This window comes from Durio zibethinus, chromosome 2 (assembly GCF_047325235.1).
Source record: "Durio zibethinus cultivar Kanyao isolate XHJ-2024 chromosome 2, ASM4732523v1, whole genome shotgun sequence".
Classification (NCBI taxonomy): domain Eukaryota; kingdom Viridiplantae; phylum Streptophyta; class Magnoliopsida; order Malvales; family Malvaceae; genus Durio; species Durio zibethinus.
In genome coordinates, this window is record NC_143163.1 from 33,916,942 (window position 1) to 33,939,433 (window position 22,492).

Genomic DNA, 22,492 nt, shown 5'->3' on the forward strand with positions numbered 1-22,492 from the left:
GACAAATTCGATTCCTCATTCCTCCACCTTGTCCTTTTTACAGCCCAAAATTTCATATGCCATCAACTTCCTCCCCCCTCACCAAAAATACCCCTTCAGAAAACATGCAAAATCAATAACTTATATAGCTGTAACTGCAGCTGTTGTTAGTGACATTTTACTGAAGAGTACAGAGATTCCCATAGCAATGACTATATTAGAGCTATAACAGAAAAATTGCTTCCATAAATTTTTTACGGGGGAGGGCGCAGCATTCCAGTACAGGTAGTATTGTATAAGCGTGACGAGTGTGGCCTTAACCATGGTTTCTTGTGTGAATGATACATGACCGTTAGGTAGTGGTATTTAACGGGGCAGGGAGCTTTATGGTAATGCAGCTTTATGTCTTTTCCTATCAGAAATTTCAACATTCTGGCTCCAATAATCCCTTAACTTGCATTCCTAGCATATGCTCGCAGTGCAGGCAATTTTCATGAAAAGCAAAGGCCATTTTAGTCGGCAACTGTACCATGACAAATTCACCCTTTGATTAAAAAAGGGAAAAGTAGGGAGGGATCACTAGTGAAAGCAGCATGCATGAGATGAGAGTGGCAGGCAGGTTCCTGCTTCAGTGAATTCAAAGCTTCAACTAGAGTATGAATGAACATGAAAATTCATTCTACAATTTTGAGGCTCCCACAGCATTAAACTCCTGTCATTCAAACCCAAAATTTAAGATCATCATGTTCCGAGTTAATGGTCATCCTCCTCATATTACATATGTCAGTTTTCTGAAACTAATCACACAGCTATGACTGTAGTTTGAACACCACACAGTCTCCTGTGATTGGCTTCGGCAGAAGTTTTACAAAAACTGAGACATCAGAAACCTTTTCTGCCTGAGGGCCTTGCTACCTTGACTCTTAAGCGTAGTCGTAGACCTAGATTCAAAACTAATAAATAGAGTAAATTGTAAATGCTTAACATTCAACATACTAATTATGAAAGGACATATCTAGTATCCTCATCATTCTAAAATTAGAAAGAAGCCACTTTATACTCTTACTTTCCATGTAAAATTATACCGTGGTGAAAACATGATGAATACACTAAAATTAGTTTAAACCTCCAAATAAAAGGAACCTTTCTTTTTCTCTCTTATCCTGTTTCACTTACTCTGCTTCCATTAACACGAAGCTCTTATGGAGAAAAATAGAGATGGAACAAGTTAAACGCAAAATTGACTCTTTATTACACTGTTGAGCACACGGAAGTATGATTTGTACCTCTCTGCTAACCTAAATTGCCGAGTGTGCCACCAGTGTGAAGCATCACCAAATTGGCATCTTCATGTGCACTGGTAATTTGTGCTGCCATTTCCCAAGCAGCTAAAGTATAGACAGGATCCACTAGAATTCCAGTTTCGTGTGCAATTTGCTGGCAAGCATCTATTTTCCCCTTCCAAAATGTTACCAAATCTCTTAGAAAGATAAAGCAAAAAGGAAATCCAAATAGATTCAGCCGGGAATAAAAATACCTTTCGAGAATAAACGACGATACAGATACTTATCAGTTATCATTGGACATTTCGGTTATTAACTTAATTATTTCTTTTATCGTTAGATTGTTTCACAGATGCTCCTGCACCACTTCAGTCACTGGTGCAAATTCATTGAACATGGCAATTTGTAGGTTTAATTTTAGTTCTTTGCCTCTCAAAGATGTGTGTTAAGACCTAGGTTTCATTACTTATCCCTTCAATCATCCAAGTAAAATGATTCAAAAGAAAATTTATACCTACACCCTCAAATCTAAATCAAGTACAATATATTGTAGTTAATGGCTAAATATTCGTCCTTTTTCGGGGGTTCTTCATGACTCTGCAGCATCACCAAAATTTAAATCCTAAAGAACGGAGTAAATGAAAACCTGCAGCTCTCTCATGTTGGCACACTACACTTGCTAAGAAAGACTTGTTAAAGTCTATATTTTTGTCAGTCAGTGTCCTTCTCAATCTCAGAGTTCTTTGGAAATACATCAAACCGCACTCATATTTCTCCGCCACATATTTACAGTCACAATTTATTGTATTATATAAACTAATATTCTTAGTAAAAATTATGTTTATTCTAGGTGATGTCTCTCATGCGTCAAAGAGGTTAGAAACTCGCTTATGCAGAAGTTAAACTGTTTATTAATTATCCAAAAAAATAAAAAGGTTAAACTGTAAGCACTGAAAAATAAAACCAAAGCAGAAGTACTTTACTTTCTTGGATGACAACGGTCTACCCGGTGCACAATTCCATCATCAGCACCAATTAGTTTGTGACTATCACGAAGAAAACAAAATTGCCTCTTGAATTCTGCAATTAAGCGTCCATCTTGCTGTCTGTATGCATCAATTGTGTCAGCCAAAATTACTGCAGTAATCTTCCATGGAAGCCTGGGAAAAAGCTACAGTACCAGTGACTATTGTTGCCAACTGTGCTTCAATTTAAAAATTCACTCCATTAGATAGTAATGCAATTATTTGAGAGTTTTAGTCTTAAACAGAAAAATATATGATGAAAACAGCACATGCCCTAGACACATGGCACCGAGGCCTAAACCAACGCAGTTGTTGCAGTACCAGAATCCGCAATAAAGTTGAGAGGCCTCTTTCTTCCAAGTAAATGGTCCTGAGATAAATAGTCAACCAGACGAAACAGACCGATATGAAAGAAACCAATTAATTGAAGCTACCTAGAAATCAACAAATAACAACTTAAAACCGAAATTGATAAATTTGCGGCATACAATTGGATTAAAAATTTACAAACTCTAGTATATCAATAAAGAAATAAACGAGGAAGTGCTGTACACAAAACCATAAATCTTTTAAAGACTGCCCTTTCACAGAAATCATAACGCGAAAGCAGTGAGACTGAGGAGGCAGTTAAAGTCTAAAGACTCATATTCTCTAGTGGATGGCCTAGCCCATCTGCCATGACTTAGCATTATCAACCAGATCAAAGTTAAGAATAAGGCATTCCATTTTCACCTGCACAATGCTTTAGATCAATTATTTATGCATGTTACCAAAACAAAATCCTTGAAGATAAGGCAATTAATTATTAATGCAAGAATGACGTTGTCATGGTAGTTTTAGAACCTGTCTTTGTGATAATTGGGCAGCATTAAACGGTAAAAGAGAACTTGGATATATTTGTGGAAAATATAGAATGATGATTATATCCAAATAGAAAATCTACATATTTCTTTTACCTAGTAATGCAATGGCACCTCCTGCACCTTCATTGACTATAACAACCTTACTTGAGCGGCTCGTGGTGCCTCTAGGAGCATCAATTTGCACAGACTTTGAACACTCAAATTCTGTGTCATTATAGAGGCATCAATAATATCATTGCAATATGCAACATTACCAGTATTGCCTGCAACCATACTAGCATGTGTCTTAAGCATTTTTTCCCTATGGGCATAAAAAGATCTCCAAACATATGTTACATTTCCATATTTTGTTGAAATCAAGTTATAGCCAGTCAGAATTTCAGGCTGCTCTCCTTGCAGAAGCAAGTGTGACTTCAGTCCTCTCTGCACAAGAAACAGCTGGAAAACACACAAATGACTGATACGAAGCAAAGCTTTATGTGGCTGGTATTACCAAAACTTATTAGAATTCTGGAAAAGCAAATTTGAGATGAATTTACTGTTGTAACTGCAACAAGAAATTGCCAACCAATAGCCACTGCAGCTGCGCTTTGACAACTACCACATGAAACCAAGAAAAGTTCTCATTATGAAATTATTTGGTCTCCAGAGTTTGCAAGACTGAAAAGGGTATTGAATGATGATAATTCAGTTAAAGAAAAAGAGGGAAGGGAGGGAGGAGGGGCTGCAAATAGGAGACACAGTGCAGTGAAGGTTGTATATGCAGTAGGATATTTCCTATCCTAGCAATACAAATTACAAATGAAATCATCTTCTCTTAAATACCGTTATAGCTGATATCCACCATCTAACAAAGCCAGCACCCACCACAAAATGTTGACCACAACTATCTGTTCCATCTAAATCCACATGTGAAAGGAGCACAGTCTAACCACATCAGTCACACTGTGATCTTCAATGAGAGGAAGCAGTCCATCCAGTTTTCTCGCTTTATTGCCATTGACAAAAGGATGCAATAAATCGTCCCTCACAATATAGAATGAGAAACCTTGATTGTCCACAAACATCTTGTTGCCAAGATTAGGCTGATTATTGTTTAAGAAAGAAACATTACTCAACGATCCCCCTCTGTTTCGCCTTTGTGTTGAAGAAACCTTAATTTGATGAATTTTGGTAGCAGGAATGAGCAATGTCCACCTTCTGTCGAGCAATTTCGACATAAACTCTTCACCGCTCAGTTTGATGTTGGGAAGTGCCTGGAGTTGGGGAAAGCATCACTCAATTGTTAGTCTGAATCACAGAAAACTACAATAATAACATGGAAGATTGTATCAATAAGCCATAGAAGTGTGCATTAAGCTTCCTGTATCTTAAATGGCTACACTGGCATGGTACCATCAATGACTGCAGGCTGCAGCAGCAAAAGGACAATGGAAGGAGAGAGCAAGGAAGGAAATTTTACTTTCGTGGGAAAGGGCGTGGGGAATCGGAATAAAAAGGTTAAATGATGAATTTCAATAACTTATTAACTACTTCAACCATGATTGATGTGATACCAAGTTGCCACTTGTCAAGGCAAAACAATAGAGAATAGTTCTAACACCATACCATTGCAAAACTTGCATTACATATCACTATATTCCTCCTCAATTCTTGTAAGCTGCAGCTAGCTTTCAAACAAACCTACATATCTATATTTATGTCTAACTCTAACGAACAAATGATAGTTTTTAACAATTTTTGGGACCAAAACTGTCAATAACATTATTTACTTTCATGAAGTTGAAGGTAACATATCCTCCTGACTATGAAGATTGATGAAAACCATACTCTGTGAAGGAAATTGTTGGCGTCGAACTCCGACCTGAAGGTATTCCTGTAAATGTAGAAAGAAAGTATGGTTATAGGCAACAGCAGGGGTGTTTCCTGTTTTTGCACTTCGACAAGCAATTCACTGAAGATCAGATCAAGAAGAAAGTAAAAAAGTAGGAAGGAGAGAGATAAATGAATGGGATGAACCTAGCTTCATGTTTCCTAAGTCTTCATATTTATAGGTAAGTTGAAGTGGACAAAAAGGGGACAACTAAGATAAGGCTGAACTGAGGTGACATTGATCATGTCAAACTAACCTAACATATCAGGTCGACAATAATGACCAAGATACCCCTAGTTGTCTATTGAAGGCTTTGAGAGGAGAAAAAACCAGTATACCTTTTTGACCATTATATGCCCCTAGCATTCTATCTCCCTATCAAGCGATCTGAGCATAAGATCACCAAATTTATTACTGACATCCCTGACGTGGGACAGCTTGACTGCATATTTTGTTGAATGCTGACGTTGCAGAGGGAGGTCGATTTTGGATGACAACTAACTTTGAGCCATGGTCTGACTTGATAGTTATCCAATCTCGAGCGTGTGTTCTGAAATGAATGCATAATCGATTTAAAAGTTATTGAGGTGATAATTGTCTGAGGTGATTTGAGATTATTGCTGAAGTTTGTTTGGCCATAGTGAGACTTCTATTTTCTTTCAAAAATTTAGACTTAAGCCTTTATTTTGAGCCTTGAAAGTGAATTAGGCTCTCGGTTTATTCTTGACAGTTGTCCAATTCGATCAGTCCAATTTGGGGTTCGTTTAGTTAGGTTAGTCTAACAATATTAAATGAAGAGAGAGACAACTTGAGCTAGAAAATTTAAAGATGAAAAGACGTTTATTGCTTGTGGTCCGACATGTGGCATGGATCGTGTCGTCCCTCTGGTCGGCAACACGTCTATATAAAAGGATTGGTAAGGCTTCAGTTTTCCATCTTTCACTTTCTTTGCTCTTAAATCGATCTAAAATTTTCAATCTCAATAGCTTTCTTGCCTTCAAAGTTTTTTCTACACCCGTTTTGGTATGTATTTCTAACCATGTCTTCTAATATGAGTTCTAGAGGGGTTGAGAGCTATAGGGTAAAGCCAAGGGGAGGTCAGCAAGAGTAGTAGGATGATGACTTAATTTTTTTTATTATTAGAGGCTACAACTATACAAAGATGGTCTATTGGTTCAATCTGATGTCCGAGGAAGGGCAACAGTGCAATGAAGAGAATGCTCAGGCAAAAGGCAAGCAGATTTTGAACATTGAATAACTATGTGCTCAGATCGACTTCAAACTTCAAAATCCACCTATTTTTCCTATCTCTTAGGTTAGTCCATTTTCTATGACCAACCTTCCTTCCTTTTCGATTGTTCCCCATTTTGGGGTTTAATCTCTTCCACTTTTTGCCTCTTTTACTCTCCCATTTTAATCAATTTTTTTTAACATTTTGTCCTCTCTTAAGGGTTCTTCACCTCATCCTTCTTTTTTTGGGATCGAGCTACTTTCATCCACTATTCTTTTTTAAGGTCCATATCCTACCTAAAAGTCATATTTTTCTAACAAGTGGGGTTCTGATAAAAATAAAAGAAAGGGAACACCTCGACCAAAAAAAGTGAAGATAAGGGGAAAAGTATTATAAAGCAAGATAAACTCATCGAGGCCCTTATATATACTCTGTGTGACCTCGACGTAATCTTCAAGAACTTGAGAAGTGAGTTAAAAAGTAGAGCAAATCTAGAAGACTATTATAATATGTGCTCAGCTTATCACGTTCGAGCTCTGGGTACCATTTTTTTTTTCAGAGAGGGGTACAGTATAATAACGTCAAACTTCTCAGACTGGGTTATTGATACATTAGAGCCACATTGGCTTTACATATATTAGGATTCATTCGTGGTTGGCCTAAGGTTTTCACTTCATCATTTATTCATTTCAATTTTTAATTTTTATAATTTGACCATTACTCAGCTCGCCTTAAATTTCATTCGATACATAGTCGCTTTTATTATTCTTTGTCGACAACTGAACATTCTTTATTTTCTCCCTCTATTCATGAAGTTTTTCTCTTTTAAAAAATATCCTAATGATAGTAGGTGATTTTATATCACAGCTCGGCCAAATAAAAAACTTCTTATTGATTGTCCAAGCTTAATAAAGAATTAAATATTGCTTTTCCTATACCTTGAAAAACAGAAAGCTAATAAAGATAATGAGCTCGAGATTAAGGCTTGAAAAATAAATAGTACACCCAGCTCTTTTATGGACGCATCAAAGGCCCTTTTTATATCCAATTTTTTAAATCAATATAAAATTTTAGATTTTATATGTAAGGGGAGCTATTTATCGATGCTCATAAGCTGGCATCTTTAGAAATAATAAACAAGAAAAAGTATTTGGGTAGGTTTAAGACAACCTTGTAAGGTTTTATTTTAAATTAATTTTTCATCTAATTGTTAGCTCGATTTCACAAATATGACTGAAGTCGATAAGGATTTTAACATTTCACTATAACAACATGCCCAGAGGCCCAAAAAAGGAAAAAAAATTTAGCTCGAGGCCTTGTCATGTGAGGGAGACAAGGTGATTAATACAACTACACCCAACACTCTACCAAGTTGAAAGCCAAAAACTAGGGCAAGTCGAGATCTATCATCCATATCGATACCAATACCACCCCTTTCAACCAAAAGACCATGGGTAGAGATCTTATTTTCTATTCTTGAGAACCCTAAAACTAGGGTGTTGAGGCCTAGCTTAGAGAAAATATCCATGGGATTGGAGTTTGCTTCAATGGATGACTCTGTCTCCAACCTCAATATTGCTAAAAGGTTCTACAAGGTCGTGATTTCTCCTTTTTGGTGAGTATTTTCTAACCACAACTTTGTTTCTTATTACTATTTTTGTTTTTATTTTTCTAAGTCTAAAGTCTTTCAGTGCAGTCCAAAAGAAGTTCCCTCTTCAACTTGTGGAGAATAGCAGTTAGGCCTTCTATCATGCTTATCTTACCATAGGACATATGCTGAAGGCTGAAAAAGATATAGTTACCCTTGTTGAAAAGCATAAAAAGAGCTCAAAGGCATTAGACAATATCAAATCAGGTCTTAGCGTGTCTTATAAGAAAGAGGCTGAGCTAAAAAGAAAGGTAAATGAGTTAACAACGAAGTTAAAGGCTATCTTAGTGGACAAGGCCTTAGTCGAATCGATGAAAGAACAAGTCGAGCTGAAACTTAATAATGCTCAAGCCAAAATTACGAGGTTGAGATCAACGTTAGAGGCTCAAAACAAGAAAAAATACTACAAAGAAAGGCTATGAAGGAATATAAAGCCTTTAATGAGTGTTTTTGGGTAATGGTAGAATTCTTACGAAATAACATATTGGGTGCCCTTTAAATGGCTAAGAATGAGATATAATTTAAATTCTCCTCTCTCAACCTTGACCTCTCTGATATTGACATCAATAATATTAGATTGAAGCCTTGTCAAAATACTCGAGAAGGATAAAAAAAAAATGAAGATGAAGATGAGGCCCTAGAGGATGAGCTGGAGGCTGTCATGAGAACAAATGAAGAAAATATGAAGATTGTTGAAGTTGAAGAAATCCCTCATACTTCTACTAATAAGAGTATTTCTTTCATCACTGCTGTTGCTGATGAATAAATTTTATAATTTTTTATTTTTGACTTTGTAAATTTTTTAACTTTGAGGTCAACTTTTTGTAAAAACCTCCTATGCTTCAGCCTATGTATTTTGTTATAATGAAATAAAAAGAGAAACTTTTTAAAGTTTCGACTCGTTTGTACCATCATTTTTTTTTTACTTACAAAAGTTTAAGAATGATTATCTGATCTAAAGGCATATAATTAGATTGAAGACTTACATAATTGTTTAGATCATATGAACATATAATTCAAATTTTTTTAAATCACTTAAACACAAGCTTACAGAAGATAGTTTAATTCATGTGTTCATATACAAAATGTAAGTGTAAGCTCGGTTGTATGAATCTACTAGTAATAGACTTGATTTGCATTTCATATATTTGGGATGGTAGTGCCATTCATAAAATAGTACAAGTATGAGCTCGATTTATACTAAGCTACTAATAATAAAGTTTCAAATTATCTATATTCTACATCTTTGTGATGATATTGTCATTTAGATTCTGTAATTTGTAAGTCACATCATGAACAACCTCTTTAAAAATATATGGTCTTTCCCACATTGGGGCCAATTTGTCACTTCGATTATCTACCCCTAAAGTTTTAACTTTTTTAAGTACCAAGTTGTCTTCCCTAATATACTTAAACAAAGCTCTCTTATTATAATAATTGGTTACTTTTTACTAGTAAATTATGATCTGTATTAGGGTTATCTTTTTGTTTCTTGATGAGGTTGATGTAAACCCTAAACACCTCTTCATTTCGTTCTTTTAACGTCAATTCAACTCTTAAGCTCGGTAGCTCGATCTCAATTGGCACTATGGCATCTGTTTTAAATGTCAAGTGAAATAGCGTTTCATTAGTAGGCACCTTCGTAGTTGTCCTCAAAGCCTATAGAACTTTTGATAACTTATTGACTTACTTCTTTTTTACTGCATCTAACCTCTTTTTCAAAGCTTATAGTATTGATTTATTTGCAACTTTGACCTATCCATTGGACTAAGGGTAGGTAACTAACGTGAACCAAAGGTTGATGTGAAAATTCGAGCAACATTCCTTGAACATCTTATTTTTAAATTATTTGCCATTATCCGTTATTATAAATCGAGGTAATCTGAATCTCCAGGGTATATTTTTCTATATAAATTTCTCAACTTTTGCTTCTGTGGTGGTGACTAAAGCTTTAACTTTTAATCACTTTGTGAAGTAATCTATCATCACTAAGATAAATTTCTTTTAACTTGTGGTTAGGGTGAATGGTCCAAGGACATCCATTTCTCTTTACATGAATGGCCACGGGCTAATGATAAGAGTGAGCTCGATTAAGAAGAGATGTTGCACATGGGTAAATCTCTGACATTTGTCGTATTTTTTCACCAGTTTAGTCATATCCTTTCTAATTATGAGCCAATAATAGCTCTGCCTCAGCACTTTATAAGCCAAAAGTTGAGGTCCAAGGTAACTTCCATATATTTTTTCATGAATTTCTCGTATGACGTATTCTGCCTCTTTTTTATCAACACATCTTAAGTATGGTAGGCTAAAAGATTTTTTGTATAATTTTTCTTTGATCATTATGTACTAAAAAGCCTTTCTCATCAGTGCCTTAGCCCAAACTCTTTCCTCAGGTAAAACTCTCATGGTCAAGTAGCTTTAATTGACGTCATCCAAGCTTTTTTCTCTGTGACCTATCCCATAAGCTTATCCTCAGTACTTTTATGTGCTAGTTCTTCTACCATAACTTAGTTTAGACTGTTCATTATTGCTTTTGAAGCCAATTTAGACAAGGAGTCTATTATTGAATTTTTTGACTTTGGTTTTTTTTCACCTCGACTTTTTTAAAGTCAGCTACAAAGGCTAATGCTTTCTCAAAATACTTTCGAATTTCATATTCTCAAGCTTTGAACTATTCATTTATCTAATTGATCACCAGTTGGGAGTTGCTATAAATGGTTGTGTGTTGAACATTCAGCTTGCTTTCCAACCTTAGGCTAGCTACTAACACCTCATATTCTGTTTCATTGTTAAATGGCTTGAACTTGAATCTCAATGCGTATGGGTACTATAACCCTTCTAGATTGATCAAAATGAAGTTGGCTTTTCTGCACTAGCTTAAAACAGATTTATCTATATAGAGCTTCTAATCATTGTTATTCAAGGTTTTTTTTTCTTAGACTGCCTTTTCAATTCTACCGAGGTGTGTTCCATTACAAAGTCTATCAGTACATATAATTTTAATGCTAATATGGGTAAAAAGTATAGATCAAATTTGCTAAGCTTTACTATCCATTTAATTAGCCTTCTTCACATTTCAGGCTTCTATAAGACTTGCTTATGTAATTGATTAATCAGGACACAGATCGTGTGGGCTTGAAAGTACAGCCTAAGTTTTCTGACTAAGGTGAAAATGGCATAGGCTAATTTTTCTATACCACTGTAGTTAACTTCAAGTCCTGTCAATACTTTGCTTATAAAATAGATCGATCATTATTTTTTTTCTTTTTCTCAGACTAAGATCGAGCTAACAGCTTGATCTATGCTGACTAAGTATAAGTACAGTATTTTGTCAATCCTCAGTTTAGTTATGACAAGCGAGGAGGATAAAAATTCTTTAAGTTCATCAAAAAGTTTTTGGTATTGAGGAGTTCAATCGAAGTCAAAGATATTCTTGAAAATTTTGAAAAATGATAGACATTATTCTGCTAACCTAGACATGAATTAGCTGAGTGCGACTATTCTACCTGTTAACCTTTACACTTTCTTGATCGAGGTTGACACTTTCATTTTTAAAATCACTTGAACTTTTTCAAAATTCATCTCGATTCCTCTTTAGTTGATCATGTAACTGAAGAACTTGCCTAATGTAACCCCAAATCATATTTGCTCGGGTTAAGTCTTATATTATACTTTCTCAAAGTGTTAAAGATTACTCTGAGGTTCTCTAGATGCTCAATCAATCTCTTGCTCTTAACTATCATGTCATCTATATATACCTCAATATTACAACTGATTTGATCTTTGAACACCTTGTTCACCAATCTTTTATAGGTTGCCCCTTAATTCTTCAATTCGAAAAGCATGACCTTACAACAATAAAAGCCTTTCTCAATAATAAAAGCTATTTTATCATTATATTCTTTTAACATTTTGATCTTATTGTAGCCAAAATAAACATTCATGAAGCTAAGGAGGTCATTCTTGGCACTATCATCTACTAGTTATCTATGATAAGAAGGGGAAAGCTATCTTTCGAACAAGCTTTATTTAGGTTGATAAAGTCTACGCATAATTTTTATTTTTTGTTGTACTTTTTTACCATGATCACATTGGCTATCGACTCAAGATAGTAAACCTTTCTAATAAAGTTAACTCGTAAGAGTTTATCAACTTCTTTCTCAATGGCCTATTATTTTTCAGGGCAAAAGTATTTTTTTTTGCCAAATTGGTTTGACTTCAGGATTAATGTGTAGTCTATAGACCATTACTTCTATATCAATTTTGGCCATATCGAATGGTGTCTAAGCAAATAGGTTGGTATTATCTTTTATGAGTTGAATCAATTAATCTTTATGTTGGAGCTTGGCTCCAATCTACATGTATTTTTATGGGATGTTGTTCTAGAACAAAATTGTCATGAGATCTTCGGTTGGCTCAATTGATTTGCATTCAAGTTTGGTCTTTGATCCATTATCTCTTTTTATTCTATTAGGTTAAGATCATTTCCTGCGAAAATAGGTTCCCGACATAATGATTAGTATATTAAATAACTTGTTGAGCGTATTAGTAAAAGTGAAGTATATTTTTCATTTAATGTTATATTTTGGTCAACATGTTAGCTTGGTCCAAATAATATCAAAATTTTCACACTGGCTTAAGAGCTCGATTATTTCTACTGTTGCCTTAAAAAATTTAAAAAATAGAATAAAATTAAACTTTTTCAGAGCTTAAGAGTTTAGAGCAGCTTAAGAGCGCGCTTCTCTTATATTAGTCTTATGTTTTACGTTCTTGCCGATGATTTCCTACTTCTTATCAGTTCCCTGTGTCATTTCATCTTTGTTTTCCACCTCAGTATCGATTGAACTACCTATCTGTTTCTCAATCCTACCTTTCATTGTTGTGACATAATATTACCATACCGTGGACTAGTTTTTCTAAACTTTTCCAACCTCTGCAAATGTTGAAAATTTCACTTTCAAATAGGGAGCTGAGCCTATAAGTCATATAATAAATTGGCTAGATCATCTAATATCATGTTATAGGCAGATGAGATATCTACTACCATGAACTCTATGACTAAGTTAATCATCTTTAGCTTTGTCGCTAAGGAGATCAGAAGCTTGATAGTTTCTTTTATGAGCACTTGCTTATTTTCAAACCCTACTAATGTAATGGTGATCGGGTTCAACTGATCTTTGTCAATCTTTGTTTTTTAAAAATAATCATAGTATATAATGTCGATCGAACTCACATTATCAAATAAGATTTTTTTGACCACATAGTTGTACATCAAGGCTGTGATCACTGTGCCATCATTATGTGAGTGTTGGATTCCTTTTAGATCTTTCAAGCTAAATGAGATCAACTCATCTTTTCAATCTTTTTTTTTTTGGCCAAAGTGCCTATTATACTTGGGTTAAACTTCTTTTTCACCAAGGTGGAGCTACCTCATGTGATCACGTTAATCACCCCAGCGATTGGCCTACTATTGTTAGCTCGAACCTCTTCTTGATTTAGCTATTCTCCTTGGGTATTCCTTTTTTCTTGATTTGTTTTTTCTGCTCTACCCCAAATGGGCGCTTATAGTCATGTTTATAGTCCCTTCTAAATTGGTCTTTTCTTCTCTATCTCATAAATATTTTCAATTAACCTTATCTTATCAGAGCTTTAATCTCATTTTTTAAATCGACATAATTTTTAATATTATGATCAATATCTCGATGAAAGGCATATTTTTTGTTAGATCCTGCATTATGTTCTGTTTTAGTGGTTTAGGCCATCTAATGTTGGGATTTTTTTTATTTGCATCAGAATCCTCTCACAGGAGGTATTCAGTGTAATGTAGCTTATTTCTCTATTAGGGCTTCTAGTCTTATGTTGTCTTTTTCTTACGGGCAGATCGTAAAATTTTTTACCTTTTTTATGACTAAGGAAGATGATGAACCTCTCTTACCTCAGTTTGATTTCATTGTAGTTTTAGCATTGATATACTTATTTGCTATTAACAGAATGTTGCCTAAAGTTTAGGTAGTTCTAGTTATAATGTCAACTTCAAGTGGTACTTCTTATCATTGAATCCACTAGTCAATATAGCAACAATGGCCATCTATTCCAGGTTTTTAACCTGTAGAGATTTTATGTTAAAAAACATGACATAGCTTTTTAGAGTTTCATTCTACCCTTGATGAATTGACATCAAGCTCAGATCATTTTCTTAGCTCTTCGGTTACTCACAAATTTAGACAAGAATAAGTGGTTGAGCTCTTTGAATGTAGTAATCGACCTTAACTCCAGACTGCTATACCAAGACCAAGCTGCTCCTTTCAACGTAGTGGCTAAAACTTTGCATATTAGAGCCTTATTTATCCTCTGTATCATTATATTAGTTCTATAAAGTTTCAAATGATTAAAAGGGTTAGAAGTACCATTATATGTCTTTAAAGTAGGCATTTTAAATCTTTTGGGAGGCACTGCTTTATCAATCTCTTTGGTAAAAAGTGAGGTTTCTAGGAACTTGAGCTCATCCTCAAATACCACTGCTTTTGTTTTTAGTTCCTTCTCCATGGTTTGCATCCGAACTTTCAAATCTTTGTTTGGTTTAAGTTTATAATCTGTTTGTTTGGATTTTTGGATTGTGACATGTGTGAAATTGTAGCTGAAGAGGTGATGGGTTGGGTTGGTGTGTTTTTTTCTCTAGAGGTCGAGAAGGCTTCCACCTCTCTGTAGTTTGGTTGCCCGACAACTGCCTCTCGGCTAGGTGTGACTAAGTCCAGCACTTTTGAGACTTGTGGTAGGGTTATAGTTTGCAGCGTCTGCTTGAGAGCTTGTATTTGTTCTGTCAAGGCCTGAATTTATTTCATAGTCGGTCTTGTCAATTGTTAAGCTGGGCGAACAAATTGCTAGCTTAGGTGAGTTTCTGTTCTAACCGGGGTGGCTACCTTTCCTTCCTCTTAGGTTCTTTTTCTTGATGGCATTGTTTTGTGCTTGGTTAATATGAAATGTTTGTCCCCTACTTGGCACATCAAATATTGGTGCCAAGCTCTAACCTAAGAGTATTCCTATAAACACAAAAAGAAATGACAATCAGAGGCCAAGGCAATGGGGTATTCCCTACATTTGCACTCTACCACACAAGTCAATAAAAATCAGGTCGGAAAGAAAGTAAAAAAGTATAAATGAGAAAGAGAGATGAATGGGAAGAACCTAACTTTATGATGCTAGAGTCTTCATATTTACAGGTTAGCTAAGAGGAACAAAAAAGAGATAATTAAGATAGGCTCGAGTTGAGGTAGCATTGACTATGTTAGATCGACTTGACATATTTGGTCAGTACAAATAACCAAAATACCTCGATTATTTGCTGAAGACTTTGAGAGAGAAAAATATCACTATATTGTTTTGACTATTATATACTCATAACAGAAACTATTTAACTCTTTTCCTTGTTACCAAAATAAATGCAAACTACATTACTAAAACATCAATTACAAAATCCTAACTACAAAATTCAATAGCAACCGTAATGCATCAAAGTAGCAAGCAAAAAACAAAATTTTATATCAATCTGCTTACCCAAATAGATACCAATATACACAAGCTTTAACCAATTTTTAACAAATAAATAAATAAATAAAATTCCAGGCATATATTAAGAATAGAACCTAAGCAGAATGTAACCCATTTTTGTTGATGGCTATGAAAACAGTTTTAGTAGGAAAAGAATAAAGTTTCATTTTAGGCAACTCCTAAATCAGTTGAGACAAGCGGTAGGTTATATTCGATAGTGCATAATATTATTAATTTTTAAAATTTAATATGAATCGACCGACCTTTTATATAATTTGAGTGAAATTGAATATTATTGATTTCATTTGGTTTATTAGTTTTTTAGGTATATATTTTTTTATTTTTTATATATTATTTAAATATAAAATTTGAATATGTTTAAATAATTTTTTATATAAAATAATTAATTTTATGTTATAAAAATTTTAAAAATATATAAATTAATAAAAATATATAATTAAATTTGGTTCGATTTTTTTTTCATTTTTCAATCTAAAATTTATTCCAAATTTAATGTATACATTTAAAATTTGAATTTAATTTAAATCAAATAAAAAAATCGAATCAAATACTATAATTTCGAATCGATTTTTTATTTTTTAATTTTTTCTCACTCAAAGACACTTCTTTTTGTTTTCTTTGTATTCTTATTTGGGTTAAATACAAAAATGGTTAAATACAAAAATAGTAATTATATTATACATTTTTTCACCAGTTTAAAATTTAAAGAAATAAAATTTACAATTAAATATTTCAACTTTTATTTTGTTATCCATTTTAATATTTCATACTAATGTTAATCAATTTATTGACATGATAAAAATCTAATAATAAATTAACATGTGTTAAAAAAATTCAGTTAATATCGTGCTATCAATTGTCATATCACATTAAATGAAAATCTCAAAAAATTTTAATACACTCAAAAAAATTCTAAAAATAAAAAAAAATCTAAACAATTTTTCAAAAGTTAGAAAAAAATTCAAAAAAAATGTGAAAAACTTTAAAATTTTCAAAGAATCTTAAAATTTTAATAAAAAATTCAAATAAAAAATAAAAAAATGAAAATTCTAATAAAACATTCACAAGAACTTTAAAATATGAAAACTTTAAAAAAAATCTAAATTTTTCTAAATTTTGTAAAAATAAATAAACTGAAAAAAGTTATGAAAATTTTTAAAATCCTGAAAATTCAAAAATTACCCTAAATACAATATATATATATATATGAAAAATGAAAAAAAATCTAAATCGTAAAAAAAAATTTGAAACCATCAACCCAAATTTTCAAAAAATAAAAACAATCATGACAATTAAAAAATATTTGAAAAATAATAAAATCTTAAAAAGTACCAAAAAATCTGAAAATTAAAATCTTCCTAAAAAAATTGAAAAACTAATATTTAAAATTTTTGGATTTTTTTCTGTTTTTCTTTTTTATTAGATTTTTAATTTTTAATTTTTAATTTTTCAGATTTTTTTCATATTTGTTAAATTTTTAAAATTTTCAGCTTTGTTAATTTTTTAAAATTTTCTATTTTTTAAAGTTTTTAATTTTTTAGATTTTTTGAGGTTTTTCATTTTTTCGAGATATTTTTATAATTTTTTCTTATAATTTTTTGTTTTTAAAATTTTTAAAAAAATTTCAAAGGTTTTTTTACTTTTAAAAATTTTAAATTTGTGGCATTTTTTAGATAATTTTAAGTTTTTTTACTTTTCCAAATTTTCAGAATTTTCAATTTTTAAATTTTCTTTAATTCTTACATGACAATTAATAATATAATAATGAGTATAATTTTTTTTTACATATGTTAGTATTTTATTAAATATTTATGTTATATTAATAAATTAAATAACGATATTAATCATAAGTATCAAATTAGATAATAAAAATATTTAATTATAAATTTTATTTATTTAGATGTAAAATTAGTAATGTGTGTATATATATATATATATATATATATATATATATATGTGTGTGTGTATTTATTTATATAACGAGCGAATTGAGAATTTAACCTTTCTTATTTCTCCTCTTGTGAAAATAAATGTTACGACAAAAAATTTTATTTTCAGACTCCACGTGCCCACCTGTTATGCAATGGTTTCACTGGCCGGTGTATCGCCGGAGCCTCTCTCCGCATCGGGTCGGAGCTCCGAGAAACTGAGCCTTCTGCCTTTCCAATCCCAAATGAAAACTGACCCATAAGGCTACAAAACGGAGCTCCATCTATTCCACAGCCAATTCAATTCCGCTCTCGAGCTCTTCCGACAACAAGCGGCTCTCAACTTCTCCTCCATCGGCGGCGTCAGTGCGGACCCAACCGTGGCCAAGGACCTCAGCCATCGCGCCATGTTCTTGGCCCATGTCACGCCGTTTTATCCCAAGGTGCTCGCCGAGTTCCCTTCCGATCTCATTGCGTTTCTCAAATCATCAGCGAGGACTCTCCCCTCAGGACTTAGGTCCCACGTCACCCAAGCCCTCATTCTCCTCGTTAATCGGAAGGTGACGTGAAAAATTAGTTATAGTGTTTTTTATTATTAATGTTAAAAGGTTAAAACATTTTTTGGTCATTATTCTTGGATGCTTTAAATTTGACTTGAAATTTTGAATTTTGGTTTTCGGCAGATTATTGATATAAAAGACACTCTATCATTGTTCATGGAGTTGCAGATACTAGGAGATAGGAATTTGAGGAAATTAGCATTTTCTCATGTTGTTCATAGTATTAGAAGAATGAATAAGAATCATAAGAACGAGGCCAAGAATCGCTCCCTCCAGAATATCTTGTTTGCAATATCGCAGGTTTTTAAACAATGCTATTTGAATTGGTGTTTTCCTGTTTTAAATTGTTGGGTTTCTTAGATATATTTTCTATGTGTTTTATAGCAAGTAGATGAAGCAAGAGCAAAAAGGTTCCTTATTACCTTATGTGAACTTCATCGAAGAAAGGTTTGGTTTGATGACAGAACAGCAAATGCTATTTGTATGGCATGTTTTCATTAATCATTGAGGTATATGTGGTTTTTGTGTGGTTGAGATATGCTGTTTATGCTATTGAGTTCAAGTAAGTCTATTTTTTGTATTCAAATTTTGCAGAATAATGATTGCTGCGCTTTCATTTCTCCTTGATTATGAGAAGATTGAAAATGATGATGACGATACTGATGCTTCAAGTAGTGAAGATGAAATGACTCAAACGCATCAAGTTGTCATCAGCAAAGAGACTGTCTACAAGGTCATTTGCATCCTGTGATTCATTTTCTATTTTTTCTTTGAACCACTCTTTTATGTTATTAGTGCCAACTAGGTGAAGTTTCCTTGCTTCTACCAAAAGTGGTATGCTTAAAACACTCTTAGCTTTTGTGGATTTATGACCATATAAATAAGTTTGAGGTAATTGACTGACGTTTCAAATTTCAATGCCCAGCAGTTTGTGTCAGTTTTTTTTTTTTTTTTTTGCTTTTAAGAAACAGTATTGCTTGTAGTTTGTCATTAAATTATATGATGTGTATTATATTATCTGGTGCACCATAAGGGTACAGCTGCTAGCAAGAAGAAAAAGAAAGCAAAACTACGGCACGGTATTCGTAGCATGAAAAGGCAGCAACACCTGTCATCAGAAAGTAGCACTTATGGTTATTATTCACCCCTTTACCATCTAAAAGATGCACAGGTTTTGCCATTTTCACACATTTTACTAGTCGCATTTGGTGTAATGTTGTATTTTGTAGAAAGCTTAATGCTCTGTTTTGCACACAGGGATTTGTAGAAGAGCTATTTTCTCACCTCCAAACCTGCAACAGAACGTTTTGAGGTGAATGCTTTTCCTGATGTTTCTAATTTGGCAGATTTTACTTTGCCTCCTGTGACAGATTCAACCTTCTCTATCTGTTATAATGTTTTCATTTTCTTTATTCTAGCTGATTAAGTTTTTATATTTCTTTGCCATTTCCCTAGCATTGAATGTCTAAGTTCTGGTCATAAAAGGTTTAGGTTAGGTTTATATGTAGTTTGCTTTCATGCAAGAATTAACTCTTATATTAAATTGCCTCGCTTATTTCGAGCCTCCTCTTTTGTTTAACTTCAGGTTAGAATGATGATGTTGAAAGTGATTGCTAGAACAGTTGGGCTTCACCGCGTGATATTTTTAAATTTCTACCCTTTTCTTCAAGATATGTTCGGGTGTGCTATCTTTATTTTAAGTGTTCCATTTTACAGAAAATATAATTGCCCTGGTTAATAGGAGCCAAATATATTCTTCTCTGCAGCCTCATCAAAAAGATATCACTAATTTACTTGCAGCAGCAGTTCAGGCCTGTCATGATATGGTATGGTTTTCCATTTGATTGTTTAAATGTTTTGCTCAAACTATTGCCTCTTTTATTCTCTTATATCTTTAGCTTTCTCTGGTTTCTTGCCACCAAATCAATCTTGTTTAAGCAGGTTCCTCCTGATGCAGTTGAGCTTACTCAAACAAATAGGAAATCAATTTGTACATGATCGTTCACGTCCAGGGGTATTGCTTATGACTTAAAAGCTGCTTTATATATCATTTTTCCTTTTACTGATTGATCAAATTTTTGGTTGATTTTCTAGGCCATTGCTGTTGGACTGAACGTGATTAGGGAAATATGTTTGCGCATGCCGTTGGTAACTATCTATGTCATTTGATTTCTGAATCAGTGAATGCACCGATTCACGTTCATCTCTCCAGCTCCTACCCTCAACGGCTCAGACATACACAAAACCTAAAATTCCTTCAATTATTTGTCTGATATATTTGAGGTGCTTCTGCTATAGTGAATCAATTGCTACAAGTTACTGAATTTATTTCATCAGTGCATTCACTTATGCGTACTGTATTGCTTAGAATCTGTTAAAACAATCATTTGTTTCTTGGTACTAGTTGATGACTGAAGATTTGCTACAAGATCTCGCATTGTATAAAAAATCACATGAAAAGGCAGTTTCAGCTGCAGCTCACTCACTCATTACTTTGTTTAGAGAGGTATACAGTTGTCTTTCCATACTTTTTTTGTGTGCACATTCCTGCTTCTCTGATATTTTATTTTCTTTGTTTCTTTTGTTTCTTCGTGTAACTTGACCGCATATTTCTCCATTTGTTTTATTTTCAGGTTTGCCCTTCACTGCTGGTTAAGAAGGACTGGGGACGTCCAGTGGACTCTAAGGCAAGATCAAAGGCGTATGGAGAAGTCAATGTCCTTAGCAATGTTCCTGACATTGAATTATTGGAACATGAAGATGAAATTGATGGCAGTGAGGATGATGAAATTTGTGATGAGGCTGCACCTAGTAGTTCTGATGATGGCAGTGAAAATAATGATGATGAAAAAAGCCAATATACTACAGATGATGGAAGTGAGGATGAAGAAGATGATGAGGATAAGAGTTATATTGATGATGACGACAAGGACAAGGTTGAGACAGAGGAGTTGGAAGCTGAAGAGGATGATGACTATGAAGAAGTTGTTGGTTCTTCTAGACTAGGTGACAGCGCTGGAGATGGTGGAAATGAAGATCAAAAGTCAAAAGCAAGAAAGAGAAAATCGTCTGATTTTGAGGATCAACTTATTGCCGCTGATACAAGTCTTTGTGCTTTAAAGAGGTTGGCAGAAGCAAAGATGAGCTGTGTTACGTCGGACTCAACAGATGGTATTCTTTCTGAAGGACCAAGAAACTTAACGTATGTTAAATTTGTTCTAACAGATCTAGGCTCAAGTTGACACCAAAAGTGTGACCATGTGCTGATCTGGAAGTTAATTTATAATTGCTTTTAATATGCTTAGCTACACTTTCTATCAAAAGAAATATACTTTGTTACACTAGTTTAGACAGAATAAAATCATTTATTTTTTGGGGTTTTCCTTCATTTATGTTATCAGGCTAAGAAGGAAGCAAAAACTGCTTTGGCTCAACAAGGGTTCAAGATTCCAAGTTCTGATCAACTGAGTTTTAAACGAGTGGATCCTACAAAGCTTGAAGTATGTCTTCTCTGTCTTTACTGATAAATACTCTTTTCCCAGTTAAGCACTGTTCTTAGAAACATTTATTCACAAAGTTCTTATACGTGCTACATAGGCCCGGGTTCGACTCAGGCTTAGCAAGGAGGAAAGACTGGCGTTAGTAAAAGCAGGAAGGGAGGACAGAGGGCAGTACGAGGCTCGCACTGCTATCAAACAGAAAAAGTTATTTTGGTTGCTCTTACATTTTATGGGCCAGTTTTCCAGGATGTTAGTTTGAATTTTTAGCTTGAATTTTAGTTTGAATGCTTGGTCCATCTAGATGTCTAACATGATAGCACTTTCAATTAAGATGTTTGTATCTTACCATGTTTTCCTTGTCTATGGTATTTATCCCCTTAAACTTCTCAGTTCAAGAAACTTAGATTGGTTAAAAGTAGACATAAAAATTTTAAAAACGAAATGGTCACACAACATGAAAATGATATTAAAAAAAAAAAAAAAAAAACAAAACAGCAAGATTTAAAGTTTTAAAAAAATCATATATCAATTTAGTAAAATAAAAAATATATTTCGTATTGGATAAGATAACATGAATTGTGACGTAACAATTTTCGTATTTGTGTTTTACCCGAATTGTCAAGGCTAGTTAAAAGGCATGTAAATCTTGCCACTAGTTGGTCCTTCGTTAATACGTTTATCATGTTTCATTCTTTTCTTCTGTCTGTGATGATGTGAACAGACGAGCGGTCAAAGCAACCGTCAGAAAGAACACAAGAAGCGTATGCCTTTAGCTGCAAAGGTCTAAGACTCAAAGAATGTCGACAAGAGAAAAGTAAGAAGAGGCAACGTTCTGGCAAACAGTTCCGTGGGAAGAGAGCTTGGAAACAATGAACGCATGCATATAGACACAGCAAGCGGGTTCAAAGTTGATTGTTCTTGTTCTTTTATTTTCATTTGTAATTCTACTTTCACCATGCGAGCATGGTGTTATTACAACGTATATGCGAGGGAAGGAGAAATGTCCAAGTCTCATTTGTTGCTGCAATGC

At 33.7% G+C, this 22,492-nt stretch overlaps 2 pseudogenes across 1 annotated transcript; one reads left to right on the forward strand and one right to left on the reverse strand.

Moving 5' to 3' along the window:
* Positions 1 to 1,072: 1,072 nt before the first annotated feature.
* On the reverse strand, positions 1,073 to 17,803 carry LOC111317457 (D-cysteine desulfhydrase 2, mitochondrial-like; annotated as a pseudogene).
* LOC111317938 (uncharacterized) lies at positions 17,453 to 22,476 on the forward strand (annotated as a pseudogene). Its single transcript, XR_016332585.1, has 15 exons — positions 17,453 to 17,962; positions 18,086 to 18,262; positions 18,347 to 18,471; positions 18,557 to 18,694; positions 18,983 to 19,133; positions 19,220 to 19,274; positions 19,548 to 19,636; positions 19,707 to 19,788; positions 19,904 to 19,976; positions 20,057 to 20,110; positions 20,367 to 20,468; positions 20,596 to 21,164; positions 21,364 to 21,462; positions 21,560 to 21,669; positions 22,186 to 22,476. The product of XR_016332585.1 is annotated as an uncharacterized LOC111317938 (transcript).
* Positions 22,477 to 22,492: the final 16 nt, after the last annotated feature.